This window comes from Bos grunniens, chromosome 3 (genome assembly GCF_055505025.1).
Source record: "Bos grunniens cultivar Pamir isolate PY7600 chromosome 3, Bosgru_T2T1.0, whole genome shotgun sequence".
Lineage (NCBI taxonomy): Eukaryota > Metazoa > Chordata > Mammalia > Artiodactyla > Bovidae > Bos > Bos grunniens.
In genome coordinates this window covers 44,744,061-44,766,729 of record NC_141167.1, presented here as the reverse complement: position 1 = coordinate 44,766,729, position 22,669 = coordinate 44,744,061, and the positions used below count along the sequence as shown (strand labels likewise).

Genomic DNA, 22,669 nt, shown 5'->3' with positions numbered 1-22,669 from the left:
TGTATTCATTTTAATACGAAATTTAGAAATTTTAACATTAAAATCTAGAATTTAAAGAGAAAGCATATAAGGTTAAAACCTTAACTGAAGTCATTATCTTCTGACTTCCATTCTATTGTCCAGAAGTTTAGTCTTTTTTAAATGTTCCGTAATTTTACCTTTTTATAACCTTAGACATTAGTACATTTACTCACATTTATCATTTTTTTCTCTCACCATTTCAAACCGCCTTTTCATTATTTTTCTTATAACTGAGATATATCTTTTAAATGTACTTTAATGAGAGCCTGATAATAGTCAGTCTTATCTCTTGCAAGTGGGTGCTTTTTCTGTATAACTGAAAATTTCATTATGACAATTATTTTCCTTACAATTTTTAAAGATTTTATTCCACTGCCTTACGGCTTCTCTTGCTGCAACTGAGAAATAAGTTGTCAAGCCAGCTATAGTTCCTTTGTAAGTAATCAATCAATCTTTTTCTCTTTCGCTGCTTTAAAGATTTTTCTTTTGTTTTAAAAAATTAGAACTCTGATTATATATAATTAGACTTTCTCAATCTACTCACCATATTTCTTGATTTCTCATTGTGTGTGTGTGCTCAGTCACTCAGTTGTATTCACTGTCCATGGGATTATTCCAGCAAGAATAACTGGAGTGGCATATATATGGAATTTAGAAAGACACTAATGACAATCCTATATGCAAGTCAGCAAAAGAGACAGAGACGTAATGAGCAAACTTTTGAACTATGTGGGACAAGGTGAGGGTGGGATGATATGAGAGAATAGCATTGAAACATGTAGATTACCATATGTAAAACAGATGACCAGTGCAAGTTCAATGCATTAAGCAGAGAACTCAAAAGCCGGTGCTCTGAGACAATCCAGAGGGATGGAGTGGGGAGGTAGGTGGGAGGGGGTTTCAGGATGGGGGGACACATGTACACCCATGGGTGATTCATGTTGACATATGGCGAAAACCAACCACAATACTATAAAGTAACTATCCTTCAATTCAAATAATTAATTAAAAAAAAAAAAAAAGAATACTGGAGTGGGTTCCAGGGGATCTTCCCAACCCAAGGATGGAACCTGGATCCCTTGTGTCTGCTGCATTGGCAGGTGAATTCTTTACCACTGTGCCACCTGGGAAGTCCTAACTTCTCTTTACTATTTACCATTTCTTAGTCGCTTTTTGTTTCCCAGTCTTTAATTTCTTCAGATAAGTTTTCCAGTCCTCTACACTATTAACTTATACACTGCATTTCTAATACCAAATATCAAATTCTCTATTAAAAGAAGTTTTCTGTACTTTTTAAAAAATATGAATGATAATTTTTACAGTTTCTTGTTTTGTAAGTTCAGAAATATTTGTTTCATTTATAGTTGAAGACTATTTGGGCAGATATGTAAGTCTAGAATCACAATATTCCAGTAATGCATGTTATGGTGAAATCTGTGGCCAGATTGATATAATTGTCCTTGAATAACAATTTCTTTACTTATATGCACAAAATATTTTCTTTATCATTCATACACACTGTGTGGAAAAATACATAGACTTTCTCTTCATTAAAAACGTGTAAGATAATAAGAGAAAATTATGTCAACACATTACAGGGGTTATGATTTACATAGAAGTAAATGGCTATAGTCCATGTGGTCACAAGAGTCAAACATGACTTAGCGACTAGAGAAAAACAGAAAGAGAAATATATGACAAAAACAGCGCAAAATATCAGAGGTGGAATGGAAGCATACTGTTGTAAAGTTTTTACACTATTTATAAAGTTGTTTAATATTAAAAAAGGAAAACTGTGATAAATTAAAGATGTATATTTTAAACTCAAGAGCAACTAAAGAAAATGTATAACTAATAAGGTACAAAATAGTTTATTAAAATACACAATCTAAATAAAGACAGAAATGAGGAAAGAGAATAAAGATCATCCCACAAATAGGAAATAAAAAGCAGAAAGAAGACTTAAATCCAAATATATAGAAAATTACATTAAATATAAAGAGTCTAAACATGCCAATTATAATACAGGGATTTTTCTGTGACAATTTCTCTTGGGATATGGAATGACTTTTTAAATTTATTGATTTAAATCTTTTCATTTTAAAACATTTATTGAACTATATTTTGCAGTCTTTTCAGTTTTGTTCTTCAGTCAAAATAATTATGAGTAACTGGAATCTCCTTTGCCTCTCTTCGATGCATGTAAATTTCTCTCCAATCCTATACTATTTTCCTATGGCTGCTGTAACACATTATCACAAACTAAGTGGTTTAAAACAATACACACTTGTTCTGTTACAGTTCAAGAGGTTAGAAATCTGAAATGTGTTTCACTAGGCAAAACTGAAGAGTGGGTATAGTTGTTGTGTTCCCACTGGAAATTCTACAAGACAGTCTGTTTTCTTGTCTTTTCCAGTTTCTAGAACTGCATTCCTTGCATTCTTTGGGCCATGGTCTCATCTTCCATCTTCAAACTCAACAACATAGCATCTTTAAATCCATCTCCACTTTGTTGTTACGTCACCTTTTCCTTTTCTGTCTCTGTAGTCAAATCTCCCTCTGTCTTCCTCCTATAAGAGCATTTGTGACTACATTTAGGGAGCATTAGTACTCTTTCCTGGAAAATCCCATGGATGGAGGACCCTGGTAGGCTGCAGTACATGGGGTCGCTAAAAGTAGGACACAACTGAGCGACTTCACTTTCACTTTTCACTTTCATGCATTGGAGAAGGAAATGGCAACCCACTCCAGTATTCTTGCCTGGAGAATCCCAAGGACAGGGGAGACTGGTGGGCTGCCGTCTATGGGGTCGCACAGAGTTGGACACAACTGAAGTGACTTAGCAGCAGCAGGATAATTTCCCCATCTCAAGATACTTAATGACATTCGCAAAGTTACTTTTGTCATATAAGTAACATTCACAGGCTCCAGGGATGAGGATCTGAGTATCTTTGGGGCTGTTACTCAATATACCATAAATTTAATACTTATTAATTTCCAATTTATTTTCATGCTTCTCCCACTCTTACTGTGTTTTCAACAATTTCTATTCTCTTTAGTTATAATTCACATGTGATCTTCATTTCAGGGATCATCTTATTTCTTCTTAAGAAATACCTTGCATTCCTATACACTAATAATGAGAAAACAGAAAGAGAAATTAAGGAAACAATTCCATTCACCATTGCAACGGAAAGAATAAAATACTTAGGAATATATCTACCTAAAGAAACTAAAGACCTATATATAGAAAACTATAAAACACTGGTGAAAGAAATCAAAGAGGACACTAATAGATGGAGAAATATATCATGTTCATGGATTGGAAGAATCAACATAGTGAAAATGAGTATACTACCCAAAGCAATTTATAGATTCAACGCAATCCCTATCAAGCTACCAACGGTATTCTTCACAGAGCTAGAACAAATAATTTCATAATTTGTATGGAAATACAAAAAACCTCGAATAGCCAAAGCGATCTTGAGAAAGAAGAATGGAACTGAAGGAATCAACCTACCTGACTTCAGGCTCTACTACAAAGCCACAGTCATCAAGACACCATGGTACTGGCACAAAGACAGAAATATACATCAATGGAACAAAATAGAAAGCCCAGAGATAAATCCATGCACCTATGGACACCTTATCTTTGACAAAGGAGGCAAGAATATACAATGGATTAAAGACAATCTCTTTAACAAGTGGTGATGGGAAATCTGGTCAACCACTTGTAAAAGAATGAAACTAGAACATTTTCTAACACCATACACAAAAATAAACTCAAAATGGATTAAAGATCTAAACGTAAGACCAGAAACTATAAAACTCCTAGAGGAGAACATAGGCAAAACACCCTCCGACATACATCACAGCAGGATCCTCTATGACCCACCTCCCAGAATATTGGAAATAAAAGCAACAATAAACAAATGGGACCTAATTAAACTTAAAAGCTTCTGCAAAACAAAGGAAACTATTATCAAGGTGAAAAGACAGCCTTCAGAATGGCAGAAAATAATAGCAAATGAAGCAACTGACAAACAACTAATCTCAAAAATATACAAGCAACTCCTACAGCTCAACTCCAGAAAAATAAATGACCCAATCAAAAAATGGGCCAAAGAACTAAATAGACATTTCTCCAAAGAAGACATACAGATGGCTAACAAACACATGAAAAGATGCTCAACATCACTCATTATCAGAGAAATGCAAATCAAAACCACTATGAGGTACCATTTCACACCAGTCAGAATGGCTGCGATCCAAAAGTCTACAAGCAATAAATGCTGGAGAGGGTGTGGAGAAAAGGGAACCCTCTTACACTGTTGGTGGGAATGCAAACTAGTACAGCCACTATGGAGAACAGTGTGGAGATTCCTTTAAAAACTGGAAATAGAACTGCCTTATGATCCAGCAATCCCACTGCTGGGCATACACACTGAGGAAACCAGAAGGGAAAGAGACACGTGTACCCCAATGTTCATCGCAGCACTGTTTATAATAGCCAGGACATGGAAGCAACCTAGATATCCACCAGCAGATGAATGGATAAGAAAGCTGTGGTACATATACACAATGGAGCATTACTCAGCCATTAAAAAGAATACATTTGAATCAGTTCCAATGAGATGGATGAAACTGGAGCCTATTATACAGAGTGAAGTAAGCCAGAAAGAAAAACACCAATACAGTATACTAATGCATATATATGGAATTTAGAAAGATGGTAATGATAACCCTGTATGTGAGACAGCAAAAGAGACACTGATGTATAGAACAGTCTTATGGACTCTGTGGGAGAGGGAGAGGATGGGGAGATTTGGGAGAATGACATTGAAACATGTATAATATCATGCATGAAACAAGTCGCCAGTACAGGTACGATGCACGATACTGGATGCTTGGGGCTGGTGCACTGGGATGACCCAGAGGGAGGGTATGGGGAGGGAGGAGGAGGATGGTTCAGGATGGGGAACACAGGTATACCTGTGGCGGATTCATTTCGATATTTGGCAAAACTAATATTGTAAAGTTTAAAAATAAAATAAAATTTAAAAAAAAAATGGGCCAAAGAACTAAATAGGCATTTCTCCAAAGAAGACATACAGATGGTTAACAAACACATGAAAAGATGCTCAACATCACTCATTATCAGAGAAATGCAAATCAAAACCACTATGAGGTACCATTTCACGCCAGTCAGAATGGCTGCGATCCAAAAGTCTACAAGCAATAAATGCTGGAGAGGGTGTGGAGAAAAGGGAACCCTCTTACACTGTTGGTGGGAATGCAAACTAGTACAGCCACTATGGAGAACAGTGTGGAGATTCCTTTAAAAACTGGAAATAGAACTGCCTTATGATCCAGCAACCCCACTGCTGGGCATACACACTGAGGAAACCAGAAGGGAAAGAGACACGTGTACCCCAATGTTCATCGCAGCACTGTTTATAATAGCCAGGACATGGAAGCAACCTAGATCGGCAGATGAATAGATAAGAAAGCTGTGGTACATATATACAATGGAGTATTACTCAGCCATTAAAAAGAATACATTTGAATCAGTTCTAATGAGATGGATGAAACTGGAGCCTATTATACAGAGTGAAGTAAGCCAGAAAGAAAAACACCAATACAGTATACTAATGCATATATATGGAATTTAGAAAGATGGTAATGATAACCCTGTATGTGAGACAGCAAAAGAGACACTGATGTATAGAACGGTCTTATGGACTCTGTGGGAGAGGGAGAGGGTGGGAAGATTTGGGAGAATGGCATTAAAACATGTATAATATCACATGTGAAACAAATCGCCAGTCCAGGTTCGATGCACGATACTGGATGCTTGGGGCTGGTACACTGGGACGACCCAGAGGGATGGTATGGAGAGGGAGGAGGGAGGAGGGTTCAGCATGGGGAACACATGTATACCTGTGGCAGATTCATTTCGATATTTGGCAAAACCAATACAATATTATAAAGTTTAAAAATAAAATAAAATAAAAGATCTGTGCTCATGGGTTTTTTTTTAATTGCTATATAATATTTGAAGCCTTCAAAAACAATATGATGACTTTGAAATGTTTGAAAATTCTTCATTCCTCATCCAATCAAAAGTCAGAGCCTAATTTCCCTTCCTTTTGAATTTGGATTGGACTTGCTGACTCACTTCTAACAAATAGAATATGGAAGAAGAGATAAAAGGTAGCACTCAAGGCTAGGTCCTGGGTCCTAGGACCACCTGCTTTTGCCTTGGTGGTCTTTGAATTACTCAGCATGAGGGAAACCAACCAGTATGTTGTTAGGACATTCAAGCAACCTTTGAGGAAGCTCACATTGGAAGAAACTGAGGTCTCCAATGAAAAACCAGTGACTATTTTCCAGCCATTTTAATGGGTTACCTTGAAAGTTGATTTTCTAGCTCCATATAAGACTTTAAATGCCTATATCCCTAGCTGACAACTTGACTGAAACTTCATGAGAAACTTCAAGCTAGCTAAGCTGTTCATGAATTCCCAACTCACAGAAACTCTGAGGATAATAAATATTATTTATATTACCAAGTTTCAAAATAATTTGTTATGCAGCAAAAAATACTTAATACATTTAACATAAATTAGTAAACAGAATAAAATAGACATCCATGAAGTAACCACCACATTAAAACCAGAATATTGCCAATGTCTTACATCAGAGGTATGGAGATCCTGTCTCTTCCAATCTGCTTTGTCTCCTGATTATTTTCTTAAAATACAGCATATCTGTATGATTTCTTTTTCAACTCTATCCATGTGATTCCCCTCTCTGATAGTTTGAATCCAAGAACGGTTATGCTGTCAGTCCAACCATCTCACTTCTCTTATTTAAAAGGGATTGTTAATATTTCTCTTCAGATTATAATGCCAATTTTGGAAAACAGTAACCTAATTTTTTCTTCTTTTTTTTTAATTCCCTTGCTCTTTGAAACCCAATTTTCAGAGCTGTTATATAAGAGACATGCACCAAGGAATATGTATGTTAGTTTCTCAATTGTTTTTAAGATTCCTAAAATTTCATCCATGTATTAAGGAAAAGCTTTAAACATAGCAATCCTGGACCATGACATTCTCTAGCTTCCCTTTGTTCCATTTAATTGCAGACCTATGCTTATTATTGCATTCTCTTTCAAGCAAGGCCATCATAAAGAACAGTAAGTGGAGAAACACTGTTGTACTTCTTTTAAAGTTGCTTTCAATTTAACTTTCTATTATGCTACTTATGTTCCTGCTGCTGCTGCTGCTGCTGCTAAGTCACTTCAGTCGTGTCCAACTCTGTGCGACCCCATAGACGGCAGCCCATTAGAGTCCTCTGTCCCTGGGATTCTCCAGGTAAGAACACTGGAGTGGGTTGCCATTGCCTTCTCCAACTTATGTTCCTACTTACCTGCAAAAAAGCTTTAATGATCAATCTGTATTAGGATTCAAGGCCAAGAAGGGCAAAATGGTTTCATGATGAAACAATATATAATTGCTTACTGGTAAATGAGAATTTTTTGGTTTAGAGTTTATAACAATGGGATCCATGTGCATATATTTGGTGTTAGTATTACTTTAATACCATGCAGAAAGGATGGTTTAATAGTAGATATAATAGGGAAAAAAAGATGGAAAAATTGAGTCTTCACAGGAGAGAAATTAAATAAAACATTCCTCCTATAAACTAAACTTGTTTTCCAAAATAGTGTTACTCACAATGATTCATACCCTTTTCTCAGGTGACACCTTTTTTTTAGTAAGAACAATATGAAACTTTAGTTCTAAATCTATGTATCATACTTCTTGGTTCTCTTTACTCCTTTTGAGATTCTCAAATAGAAATGCATAACAGCAGTCCTGACATTTAGGTATCATCTACACAACACTGTAGGTAAGTCTTTCCATTTAATGTCTTTTCAACTTGTGCCCTATTTTGAAGGAGAGAGGACAGAAGAAAAAAAGATACTACAAAGGTACAACACTGACAAGAACCAATCTTAGTGGTAACATTTCCAAGTTGCAAACAGCTACTTTATGTTAGCAAAAGTGAAAGTCACTCAGTCTTGTCCCATTCATTGCAACCCCGTGGAATTCTCCAGGCCAGAATACTGGAGTGGGTAGCTGTTCCCATATCCAGGGGATCTTCCCAACCCAGGGATCAAACCCAGGTGTCCCACATTGCAGGTGGATTCTCTACCAGCTGAGCCACCAGGGAAGCCCAACAACATTGGAGTGGGTAATCTATCCCTTCTCCAGTAGATCTTCCTGGCCCAGGAATTGAACCAGGGTCTCCTGAATTGCAGGCAGATTCTTTACCAGCTGAGCTACCAGGGAAGCCCTAGTAATGGTCTAAAAATACTTTTTTATTGTTTAATTTTCTTTAATTTATACATTTATTTTTCTAGTTTTATATATTTTATATGTTCTATAAAGAGTACATACTTTATACATTTTATTTCACTTCCATTTAAATATCAAGTTGGTACAAAAGTAATTGCAGACTTGCAATTGCTGAAATTTGCCATTTGATATTAGAATACATTCTTAAATAAATGTGGTTACATTATATATCATTTTCATGTGCATTTCTCACTTTATGTTTTTTGCTAATGACTTATTATTTGCTGTTTCTTTTATATTTATTTTACACTGAGGAAATAATGTTAGACAAAAAGAAAATTCAAGGGATTTTCTTATTCAAGTTCAAAATGGATCATAAAGCAGTGGAGACAACTAGCAACATCAACAATGCATTTAGCTCAGGAATTGCTAACAAATGTACAGTGCAGTGGTGGTTCAAGAAATTTTGCAAAGGAGAAGACAGCCTTGAAGGTGAGGAGAACAGTGGCTGGCCATCAGAAGTTAACAATGACAGCTGAGGAGATCATCAAAGCTGATCCTCCCACAACTACACGAGAAATTGCCAAAGAACTCAATGTTGACCATTCTACGGTCATTCGGCTTTTGAAGCAAACTAGAAAGATGAAAAAGCCCAAAAGTGGGTGCCTCATGAGCTGACCACAAATCAAAAAAATTGTTGCTTTGAAGCGTCTTCTCTTATTCTACACAACAATGAACAATTTCTCTATCAGATTGTGACATGTGATGAAAAGTCAACCAGTGACAACCAGCTCAGTGGCTGAATTGAGAAGAAGCTCTAAGGAACTTCCCAAAGCCAACCTTCGATCAAAAAAAGGTCATGATTCCTTAAAATACTGGAAATAGAACTGCCTTATGACCCAGCAATCCCACTGCTGGGCATACACACTGAGGAAACCAGAAAGGAAAGAGACACGTGTACCCCAATGTTCATCGCAGCACTGTTTATAATAGCCAGGACATGGAAGCAACCTAGATATCCACCAGCAGATGAATGGATAAGAAAGCTGTGGTACATATATACAATGGAGTATTACTCAGCCATTAAAAAGAAAACATTTGAATCAGTTCTAATGAGGTGGATGAAACTGGAACCTATTATACAGAGTGAAGTAAGCCAGAAGGAAAAACACCAATACAGTATAATAACGCATATATATGGAATTTAGAAAGATGGTAACAATAACCCTGTGTACAAGACAGCAAAAGAGACACTGATGTATAGAACAGTCTTATGGACTCTATGGGAGAGGGCGAGGGTGGGAAGATTTGGGAGAATGGCATTGAAACATGTAAAATATCATGTATGAAATGAGATGCCAGTCCAGGTTCGATGCACGATACTGGATGCTTGGGGCTAGTGCACTGGGACGACCCAGAGGGATGGTATGGGGAGGGAGGAGGGAGAAGGGTTCAGGATGGGGAACACATGTATACCTGTGGCGGATTCATTTTGATATTTGGTAAAACTAATACAATTATGTAAAGTTTAAAAATAAAATAAAATTTTTAAAAAAAAAAGGTCATGGTCATTGTTTGGTGGTCTGGTCTGCTGCCCGTAGGATCCACTACAGTTTTCTGAATCCTGGTGAAACCAGTACATCTGAGAAGTATGCTCAGCAAATCGATGCAAGCACTGAAAACTGCAGCACCTGCAGCTGACACTGATCAACAGAATGGGCCCAGTTCTTCTCCGTGACACTGCCCAACCACACAGCACACAACCAATGCTTCAAAAGTTAAATGAATTAGGCTATACAGTTTTGCTTCATCCACTATATTCACCTGACCTCTCATCAACCAACTACAACTTCTTCAAGCATCTCAACAACTTTTTGCAGGGAAAATGCTTCTACAACCAGCAAGGGGCAGAAAATGCTTTCCGACAGTTCATGAAGCATGAATTTTTATGCTACAGGAATAAACAAACTTATGTCTCACTGACAAAAATGTGTTGATTGTAATGGTTCCTATTTTTATTACTAAAGATGTGCTTGATTGTAGGTATAACGATTTGAAATTCATAGTCCAAAACCACAGTTACTTTCGTACCAACCTAAATAACATTACAAGGCAGGTAATTTAAGTCTACCTTATGAATCTATGGAGAAGGGAAAGGCTACCCACTCCATTATCTGGCCTGGAGAATTCCATGGACTATATAGTTCATGGGGTCACAAAAAGTCAGACACGACTGAGCAACTTTCACTTTCATTATGAATCTATGAGTATATTTTTCCTTTCCTCTAAAATATTGATATTGATCACCGCTTTTTTCTTTTTGCCCTGGCTGCTAAGAAATTCAGAACTAAACTTTGTTATCAATTTCTACTCCATCACGAATAGTTTTCTATACAGTGTTCTTCATTCCTTATTTATGTCTCCATTTTTTTGTCTTTGAGAAAATTTTTTGACCTCATCATATTTGCTTTTTATAAGATTCTTAAAATAAATTTAACAAATATACAGAATAAAAGTAATCAATAATGTAAATGCTAAAGTCCTATGCAAAAATGCTAGTCTCTATTTATATAAGAGTACACTCAAATTTAAACTTTGGCAATGATGAAATTGTTCTATATTGTAGCCATTGTCTAATATAGTAGCCACTAACCACAAGTGCCTACTGAGCACTTCAAATGTGGCTGTGTAACTCAGGAACTGAAATTTTAATTGTACATTATTTTAATTAATTTAAATTTAAACAGCCATATATATCCACTGGCTACAACACTGGACCATATAGCTATAACTTACATTTATGTATTTCTTCCCATAAGATATAAATTTCAAGTGGAATATTATATATTTTAAATGCCTCAAGCACACTAAGACAAGTTCACAAAAGTTTAAAGTTTAAAAAGATAATATATCCTTTGCATTGAACAGAATGGTTATGTCTCTCCACCAAATTCACATGTTGAAATCCTAGCCTCCAACATGATGGCATTAGGAGATAGGTGATTAGGTCAATAAGGTTGAGTACTCATAAATGGGATTAGTGACTTTATAAAAGAGACCTTAAAGAGCTCCCTTACCTCCATGGCTATATGAAAAACAGCAAAAAGACAGCTGCCTATAAACATGGAAGCAGGCTCTTATGGAATAAGCAGACATCCTGGAATGTGAAGTCAAGGGGGCCTTAGGAAGCATCACTATGAACAAAGCTAGTGAAGGTGATGGAATTCCAGTTGAGCTATTCCAAATCCTGAAAGATGATGCTGTGAAAGTGCTGCACTCAATATGCCAGCAAATTTGGAAAACTCAGCAGTGGCCACAGGAATGGAAAAGTTCAGTTTTCATTCCAATCCCAAAGAAAGGCAATGCCAAAGAATGCTCAAAATACCACATAATTGCACTCATCTCACATGCTACTAAAATAATGCTTAAAATTCTCCCAGCCAGGCTTCAGCAATATGTGAGCAGTGAACTTCCAGATGTTCAAGCTGGTTTTAGAAAAGGCAGAGGAACCAGAGATCAAATTGCCAACATCTGCTGGATCATAGAAAAAGCAAGAGAGTTCCATAAAAACATCTATTTCTGCTTTATTGACTATGCCAAAGCCTTTGACTGTGTGGATGACAATAAACTGTGGAAAATTCTGAAAGAGATGGGAATACCAGACCACCTGACCTGCCTCTTGAGAAATCTGTATGCAGGTCAGGAAGCCTGCATACAGTTAGAACTGGACATGGAACAACAGACTGGTTCCAAATAGGAAAAGGAGTATGTCAAGGCTGTATATTGTCACCCTGCTTATTTAACTTATATACAGAGTACATCATAAGAAATGTTGGGCTGGAAGAAGCACAAGCTGGAATCAAGATTGCCAGAAGAAATATCAATAACCTCAGATATGCAGATGACACCACCCTTATGGCAGAAAGTGAAAAGGAACTAAAGAGCCTCTTGATGAAAGTGAAAGAGGAGAGTGAAAAAGTTGGCTTAAAGCTCAACATTCAGAAAATGAAGATCATGGCATCCGGTCCCATCACTTCATGGCAAATAGATGGGGAAACAGTGAAAACAGTGGCTGACTCTTTTTCTGGGCTCCAAAATCACTGTAGATGGTGACTGCAGCCATGAAATTAAAAGATGCTTACTTCTTGGAAGGAAAGTTATGACCAACCTAGACAGCATATTCAAAAGCAGAGACATTACTTTTCCAACAAAGGTCCATCTAGTCAAGGCTATAGTTTTTCCAGTGGTCATGTATGGATGTGAGAGTTGGACTATGAAGAAAGCTGAGAGCCGAAGAATTGGTGCTTTTGAACTGTGGTGTTGGAAAGTCCCTTGGACTGCAAGGAGATCCAACCAGTCCATCCTAAAGTAGATCAGTCCTGGGTGTTCATTGGAAGGACTGATGTTGAAGCTGAAACTCCAGTACTTTGGCCACCTGATGCAAAGAGCTGACTCATGTGAAAAAATCCTGATGCTGGGAAAGATTGAGGGCAGGAGGAGAAGGGGACAACAGAGGATGAGATGGTTGGATGGCATCACCAACCCAATGGACATGGGTTTGGGTGGACTCTGGGAGTTGGTGATGGACAAGGAGGCCTGGCGTGCTGCGGTTCATGGGATTGCAAAGAGTCGGACACGACTGAGCAACTGAACTGAACTGAGGCTCTTATGAGACACTGAATCTGCCAGTGCCATGTTCTTGGATTTCCCAGTCTCCAGAACTGTGAGAGATTCTTATTTCAGCCACCCAGCTTGTGGTAGTCTTTTACAGAAGCCTGAACAAACTAAGACATTCTTGTTCTATAAAAGAACAAGAAACCATGAAACACTTTTGAATTTTTTTACACCTAATGCAAATCAACAACAAAGGTCTGTCTAGTCAAACTATGGTTTTTCCAGTAGTCATGTATGGATGTGACAGTTAGATTATAAAGAAAGTTGAGCACCGACGAACTGACTTTTTTGAACTGTGGTGTTGGAGAAGACTCTTGAGAGTCCCTTGGACTTCAAGGAGATCCAACCAGTCCATCCTAAAGGAAATCAGTCCTGAATATTCAATAGAAGGACTGATGTTAAAGCTGAAACTCCAATACTTTGGCTACCCCATGCGAAGAACCAACTCAATGGAAAATACCCTGATGCTGGGAAAGATTGAAGGCAGGAGGAGAAGGGGATGATAGAAAATAAGATGGTTGGATGGCATCACCAACACGATGGACATGAGTTTGAGTAGGCTGCGGGAGTTGGTGATGGACAGGGAAGCCTGGTGTGCTGCAGTCCATGGGGTCGCAAAGAGTCAGACATGACTGAGCAACTGAACTGAACTGAACTGAATGCAAATCCATACACCACCATGAGTTCTTCATCTATAAAGTTCAGATATAATGTGATTGCTACTATATCTCACAAAGGTATGTTAAGAGTTGATAACAATATTTTATTACATTGTTGGAGACTTAGGAGAAGTTATATTCATAACACTTTTATTGTATTATGACCTCCCTTGTATGGTTTGAGTAATGAGTTATTTAATTCTCATAATATTAAACAATTTAAATAAAACTTTGGAGATGGCTAAATTAAATGGTTTGATAGCATAATATTTAGAGTTAAGCAATTGAATAGAACTGTAGGGAGCGTCTGTAATCAAGCTAGATTTAAGGAACATCTGATGCAAATTTATGGAATAATAGCCTTGATGATAAGCTAATTTGAGAAAAGTCGGTCCAGCTGTATATTCATTAGAAAGAAAGAAAATGCTCTCCCTAAAAACATAAAGCAACATACAAGAGGCAATCTAGTAAAATATCCATTAGCTTAAGGGTATGTATAATTTCAATAGCATCTTAGCTCTGTCATTGACTAAGCAAGTTCATTTCAGTTCCTTCCTTTATACTCTAGTGCCTCAGAAAAATAGAGGGGGACAATAAAGGCACACTTGTCTTGCATATTTCATGAATACATTGTGATTATAAGTATATGGATATGGATGAGGGAACAAGGTATACATAATGTCTTAGGCAATGTATTACTTCTGTTTATTAGGACAAGAACTTCAGAACTTTTCAAATAATATACAGTGCAAAAGAATAATATGTTATCATTAAAGATAGTTATAAGCAGTCCAGACTTATTTGCACTTACTGACTCTTATAAGAAGCTGGAACATTCTTTTAATACCTGAGCAATTTCATTAAATGTTTTCAGAATGAAGTTTTTAAAATGTTTACAAATCCATGTTGAGGTGTACAATATTCCTCCCTCTGTTCTATGGAAGATCACAATGTAATATATCACCAAGAAGATAGGTTTTAGGCACTCAATAAACCTGAGTTTTAAACTAAACAAATAGTTTAAGTTACTCAGTAATATTACCTCGTTATGTCTGTTTCCTCATTTATAGAATGGGTATTATAAACCTATCAGTATGTTTTAGAAAATTAAGTGACAAAAAAAAAAAAAAGAAAAATAAGTGAAAACATTTATTTAGCATCTGGGATAAGATAGAGGCTTCTAGTCTTTATTTTTTGAAGTTATTTGTTCTTCCTTCCATTGCTGTGCATGTTTCACCCTCTTTCTACAATCCAATCTTAAGATTCAATCAGAAAAGGATGACTGAAAATTCACAGAGTTTGAAGAGAGAACATTAAATCACTTTCAATGAAAGCTCCTTTCTGAATTAATAATCATGGGTTGGAAAACTACAGCTCAGGCCAAACTCAGTCTTCAGCCTTTTTTTACATAGCCCATGAGCTAAGAATAGGTTACGAAGAAGAAGGAAGAAGACAAGGAGCAAAAGAAGAAGAAGGAAGAAGGGAGGAAAATGGAAAGGAGGAAGAGGAGAATACGTGACAGACTATATGTGGCCCCAAACACCTAAAATATTTTCTCTCTGGCCCTTAATGAAAAGCCATTTCCTTCTCCAGGACATCTTCCTGACCCAGGGATTGAACCCAGATCTCCTGCCATGCAGGCAGATTACTTACCACCTGGGTCACCAGGGAAGCCCTAAATGAAGACATTTGGCAGCTTATGGACTATATGTTGAAGTCTTTATGATTGAAGTCACCCTTTGATTTTGTAATATTGAGAATTCAGCAGAATTAGTTGTAAGGAAATAATAAATAAAAAACGGAGACAGGCAAAGAGGAAAAGGGGGCAACAGAGGATTAGATGGTTGGATGGCATCACTGACTCAATGGACAAGAGTTTGAGCAAACTCAGGGAGATAGTGAATGACACGGAAACCTGGCATGCTGCAGTTCATGGAGTTGCAAAGAGTCAGACATGATTTAGCAACTGATAAACAACAAAGACTTTGTTAACAGCAAAGAAACAAAAGGAAGATTAAAGGTATGACAAATCTGTGATTGTTTTTAGATATTAGTAAAAATAATTGTTAGTTACATAGAATCTGAACTAAAATTAATTTCATTTGAAATGTTGCTTAAACTTCCAGTTTTGCAACCAAAAAGGCTCATTGCATCATACATTATTTGAATATGACAGTAGTGAAAGTTAAAAATTCTTAATTAAAATGCTTGAACATTAGTAATTATTTACTGAGCTATTATTTCAGAGCTTTGTTGGAAATACAATTTATATCTTAAGAAAGCAATTAAAATTCCAATATAGAAGTCAAACTCTCAACCACCTTTCACTCCAGCAGAAACTTAAATTTCTTGCCAAAGCCAATTTATTTTCATATATCCAGGCATATTGAAATGAGCACAGGACTCAGTCAAAGTATAAAAGAATCAAACTATGGACAAAAAGTTTAATAAAAATTAGAAATGAAAGTCACCGATATTAGTAGCCTTCAATCTTGAATCCTGCTGTTCACAGTGATAATATGAACCCCTGTCCCCCTTCAGCCCTGTTTGTCCTATATTATTCTGTCAATGTGGCCAAAACTTACTGAAATTGACTTAATCAAATCTTTGTCCTCAAATTGGGTTTCTGATTCATTAATCAATTTCTGCTAACTCCTTGAGATGTTGTGGAGCTAAGAAAGTGTCATCTCTTTATAGACTAGTGTTTCTACCCTCTCTATAATAACTTAGGACTCACATTAATAAGTATCTCAAGCCATACATATAGAGAAGCAGAAAAAAAAAACTTTAAACAAGGAAAAACTCAGAACATTCACAGAGTATATCCAAGACAGACCATGCCATCATATATCCAGAAAGACTTTGTGTTATTGCCTTGTGTCTTGATGGCTCTTGTGTTTCTGTTTCCCATTGCTCATAAGGCCCAGTTGACCTACCTGTTCACCTGTTGTGTAATATTATGGACCCATAAGTAGCACAGAAAAATTAGCTCTATAGACCACTTCCTAGAGTTTCTAACTAGTAGGCCTAAGAGTTTGTATTTCTAAAACATTCATAAGTGATTCTGATATATGGAAAGGGAATCATACTTCAAGAATTACTACCCTAAACGCATACATACAATAGTCATGAGTTGCAGTGATGGGATGGGGTGGCTGAGTTACAGGATGGAGTGATTACATATATAGTTCAAGAAACTGGGGGAAAGGGACTATAGTCTTCAATTTGAGATGATTTCCCTATGATATGAATTGTCCAACCATCCCCTTATAGGCTAGGGTTTCTACCCTCTCTATGATAACTTAGGACTCAAGGAATTATTAATAATTGTCTCAAGCCATGAATTCAACTGCCACAATACAGTCAGCCTTATGGAAGAAGCACCACTTCCAAGAACTATGGGTATGAGGAGAACAAGATGATGGTCCCTGTTATTCTCAACAACCTTCCATCATCTCTGCCACCTATAAACTCAAAGACTCTAACAGTGTCTCTCCCAGGGTGGAATAATTCCACTGGAGTCCGTTCAGTCCAAAAGAATCAATTTGCATCACATCACCCTAGGTTTTCAAAAACAAAGGTTCTGTTTGATATCGTGTAATGGCAAGAGGTTACTAGAGGAGGAGGGAAAATCTCTCAATATAGAATGCAAGTAGTTATTACAGCTTTAGGTAACTGGGCTAGCCAGACAACTCAGTGGTAAAGAATCTGCCTGCCAATGCAAGAGATGCAAGCTTGATCCACTGGAGGAGGAAATGGAAACCCATTCCAGTATCCTTGCCTGGAGAATCCCATGGAGAGAGGAGCCTGTCAGACTGCAGTTCATAGAGTTGCAGAGAGTCAGACACAACTGAGCATGCACACATGCCAGCATGCTTGCATGCAGGTACTAGACTGGAAATACAATAAATCTGTACAGAGCAGCTTCATTAAGTACAGGGTCTTGAAAGCATGTCCTCTAAGATCATAAACAAGATGATCTTGTTTCTTTTTCATCAGAGAAGAAAAAGAAATAAGAGGAATACAAATGGAAAAGAAAGAAGTAAAACTGCCACTGTCTGCAGATGACAAGACACTACTCACAGAAAATCCTAAAGACTCCACCAGAAAATTACTATAGCTCATCAATGAATTCAGTAAATTTGCAGGATACAAAATTAATATGTGGGAATCTGCTGCATTTCTATATACTAACAACAAAGTATCAGAAAGGGAAATTAATCAACTTAAGGTTATAAAAACTGCTTTTGTCCTTCTGAATTCTTAGCATCTAGACCCTATAATGTTTGCTCTTCAGTAGATAACCTAGATGAAATGGAAGCATAGCAAGATTACACACTTGCTATGCATGAACTCCTAGTACACAATTATCCTTTACCAGTGAGGAAATGATTTCCCTGGTAATTTGTCTTATAAACCCCATTCCGCATAGACACCTGAAATAGCCAAAGAAAAGGCTGAATATGCAAGCTTTTTTTTTTAACAATCTCTATAAATTCCTAGCAATATTTTGAACAGGACTTCTTAAATGATTATATCTTTTTTGCTCTTCTAAACGTTGTTGAAATGCATTGGAATAGCACTAAATGATATTTTTGTGTTTTTAAAAAAGATATGTAGTGATTTGCTTATATCAAGTGATAAAGCAAATGTAATTCAAGATGGTTCATGGTTGGTCTCCCAGGTAAATCTACTTGAAAAATCTAGTAGTACAGCCAAAATTTGTAAGGAATTACAAAACATGTAATTTAGTACTTTGCATCAAATTTTATTCATATTTCTCTGATGGACTGAATTTAAGTTTTCTCTTGAGTTCTTTGCTTGGAAATCGTTTTCAAAAAAGAAATTTTAAAAACTAGGAAAATAATCTGGCATTTTAAAGTGAGTATAAAACTCTTAAAAAATCACTTAAGTGCCAAAGGACCATTTTAATGTGATTTTGGAAAGAATGAACAAAAACAAATATATTTTTTGAACTGTGCCTTTTAATAACCTTAAATAGATCTGAGATCATTTCACAGTCATTACATTGCAACAGAACTCTCTGTAGAAATACAGTAAAGTTTTAAATTTATTCCCAAAGTTCTCATAAAGTAATTATTTGATTAATAGAAAGTGAAACCAAAGCATAAAGTATAGAAATCTATTCAATAAATACAATGGTAACAGAGGGACCAATTTAAGAACTTCAGGTATTTTACAGTATAAAGATGACATTAGCAATTTCATTGGGTGCCAATTTCCAAGACTGTGTTTTTTATCTGTTGTGTGCTAAAGAGTTTAGGATCATATTTTCTTTGTATTATGTTTGGCTTTTCATTCATTCAACAAATATTTATTTTGCAGACACTATGTTAGACCCTGAAGATACAAAATCAAAACAGGAGAATAATGATCCCAGATCTCTGATACTGACAATTTTTAGTTGAGTGTAACAGAGGTCCATAAAAGATTTTGTCCTGTTTTCTAGAAATTGTTACAAAGACTCAAAATTATATGCAAAACATGCAAAGTTCTTGCATTCTAAGCTCAGCGGTTACTAGCAGTTGGGGCCAGACACATATTCAAGGCTTAATGAGAGGCAAGAATCCAAGCATCTTCTCTTCCATATCTATTACCCATCATCTCCGATAGTCATAATACATGAAGACGGGTGGTGATAAGCAGTGTCCAAGACAAAAGACTATTTTTTCCTTTCTCAACACAAGCCTAGAGGAATGATTATCCTTCCAAAATCCACTGGAAATTGGGAGCTTTGAGAGAATTACTTATTCAATAGCAGGATTTCTACAAGAAAAGGAGAGAAATATTTTGTTCCCCAATTGTACACTGTGTAACCAGCAGATTCACTAATCTATCCCTGGATCACCATAGGGGAAAAAAAAAAAAAAAAAGAACAGGGCTTAAAAAAGAGGGAAAAGTGAAACTTCACCTACTGTTAAGGTGGAGTGAAGAGAATATTTTAGAAAGTTGCTGGGTTTGAGCTATCTTGGGAGAACTTCTCCCAAGAGGACTCTCAACAGGAAGGTGTTGTGGGATAAGCTTAAAGTGAAAGAGGAGAGTGAAAAAGTAGGCTTAAAACCCAACATTCATAAAACTAAGATCATGGCATCCAGTCCCATCACTTCATAGCAAATAGATCGGGAAACAGTGGAAACAGTGACAGACATTATTTTTTTCGGCTCCAAAATCACTGCAGATGGTGACTGCAGCCACGAAATTAAAAGACAGTTGTTCCTTGGAAGAAAAGCTATGACCAACCTAGACAGCATATTAAAAAGCAGAGACACTATTTTGCCAACAAAGGTCCATCTAGTCAAAGCTGTGGTCTTTCCAGTAGTCCAGTGGATGTGAGAGTTGGACTATAAAGAAAGCTGAGCACTGAAGAATTGATGCTTTTGAACTGTGGCATTGGAGAACTCTTGAGAGTCCCTTGGACTGCAAGGAGATCAAACCAGTCAATCCTAAAGAAAATCAGTCCCGAATATTCATTGGAAGGACTGATGCTGAAGCTTACGCTCCAACACTTTGGCCACCTGATGCGAAGATCTGACTCATTGGAAAAGACCCTGATTCTGGGCAAGATTGAAGGCAGGAGGAGATAGAGGATAAGATGGTTGGATGGCATCACCGACTCGATGGACATGAGTTTGAGCAAGCTCCAGGAGTTGGTGATGGACAGGGAAGCCTCGCGTGTGGCAGTCCATGGGGTCGCAGAGAATTGGACACAACTGAGTGGCTTAACTGAACTGAAGGGTAAAGGATGTGGAAAATACCAAGTCAGAGCTAGATCTCCCATATCAGGGAATCAGCAGGAACCTGAACAGGACCCTCCTGGGTCCCATGACAGAAATGATCAACGTGAACCAAACACTTCATCAATTAACAAGTAACCTAATGGCTTTCACCCCTAGTTCAAAAAGGAGAAGTTTGCCTTTTCCCTCTCTTTCTATCCACCAGAACCTAAAAGAGAAACTAGCACCTAGGAGGAGGCAGCAGATGGAGAAACTCTGTTTCAAGCTGCTGAAGACACAGATAAACCTAGCTCTCTTCTAAAGAAAAAAGGCTGAATTGAGTTTGAGATCAGTCTTAAAATATATAAGACTGTATGGTAAATGCAGAAATAAGACTGTTCTGGTAACTGAAAAGTACCTGGAATGTGAAACAGTCCAGTCACCATTATATTAAGCAAAGTGAATGACTTTGCTCTCCCTAGAGTTTGGCCCAAGTCTTAAGTAAAGGTATCAGCAATAAAAATTGAGTTAGCAGAAGTTTTGTTAAAAATTAGATGTAGGGCACAGGCAGGCCTGAATCCCAGAAAAGATATCTGAACTGAAGGCACAGAGCTGGAAGCTCCTGGCACTGAAAAATACTATCACCAACAAGTAATATTAACAAAAATATATTAAAAATAATAGTAGCATTAACGATAATAATTAACATTTATTGACCTCTTACTACCTGCCAGGCACTATACTAAGAGTACTATATGAGTTATATAATTTAATCCTTAGAACATCCTAATGTACCTAGGGTATCACTTTCATACCTGTTTTACATAGAAGTAAAATGAAATTTTAGAGAATTTGAGCAGCTTTCCTTAGTTTCCCAGCTAGTAAACAACAGAACAAGCATCTAAACAAAAGTAGCTCTGATTCCAATGTCCACTTGTTTAACTGAATTCATTAAAATGCCTTCTGAACATTTTTAATTGTATGAAAGTAGATGTTATTATTTAGAGATACATGAAGTAAGAAGGAAGGGAAATTCTGAAAACACTTAAAGTATAAAAACAAGACAGTGAATAAAAATGAGAGGTTAATTTAAATATTTTGTAAGATGAGGACAGTGAGATGACTGGAGAAATATAAAAGTTTTTTCTTCTTCCCAATCAGTGTTGAGAGACAATTTAGGATGGAGAGTATGAATTTATAACAGCATAAGACTTTGTGGGGGTTGCTATGTCTTCACAGATAAAATGCTTGTTTTCTTTAAGAACTAACACTTCACCTACTAGCTCCATTCTCTATTCCTTGAGAGCAGCACAGAATAAAGTACATGAATATACTATTATATATGCATACCTATATGAAAAGGCCACAACGAGTGGATGATTATGCATACCATTTTGAAAACAGAAGTCTATTTTCTGGATCACTTTCTTTTAACATAATCCACTTCATGGGTTACAGAATATTCTATACTTTCAGTAAGATGAAGGAAACTGAACTAAGAAATGTTGAGGTTCACTTCATACCTAAATATCCAAAGCTACTGCATTCAGTAAACCTTGTTTTAAATAGTCATACCTCATTTAACTGGCACTGCTCAGGAATATGGTGTGCAATATAAAACAATTTTCCACATACCTAAAGCTTACCCACAATAGCATCAAATTGACACTATTTTAGAGAATCTGATAGAATCCTTCTAAAATATATACTTCCAGTCCTTCTTATAGAAGGTATATAATATAAAATTTATCATTTTCTTGATGGTCTACAATCATTCTTATACAAATCAGTATTTGTGCTGCACTACAATATAACAATGCCCTAAGGAGCTTATCCAGGTTGCTTTCCTCTAGACTAAGACCACTTCAGAGTTACCATCAGTTCAGTTCAGTTCTTTAGTCATGTTCGACTTTTTGGGATACCATGGACTGCGGCACACCAGGCATCCCTGTCCATCATCACCTCCCGGAGCTTGCTCAAACTCATGCCCATTGAGTCGGTGATCCCATCCAACTATCTCATCCTCTGTTGTCCCCATATCCTCCTGCCCTCAATCTTTCTCAGCATCAGGGTCTTTTCCAATGAGTCAGGTGGCCAAAGTTTTGGAGCGTCAGCTTCAGCATCAGTCCTTCAGATGAATATTTGGGACTGATTTCCTTTAGGATGGACTGGTTGGATCTCCTTAAGTCCAAGGGACTCAAGAGTCTTCTCCAACACC

General features: G+C 36.8%; 1 long non-coding RNA gene across 2 annotated transcripts in view; it reads right to left on the bottom strand.

Moving 5' to 3' along the window:
• Positions 1–1,876: 1,876 nt before the first annotated feature.
• LOC147375584 (uncharacterized) overlaps positions 1,877–22,669 on the bottom strand; it is a 34,973-nt gene continuing 14,180 nt past the window's right edge. For both annotated transcript variants that reach the window (XR_015161570.1, XR_015161571.1), the window contains exon 3: positions 1,877–2,591. This is a non-coding gene — a long non-coding RNA (uncharacterized LOC147375584). The remainder of the gene's footprint in view (positions 2,592–22,669) is intronic.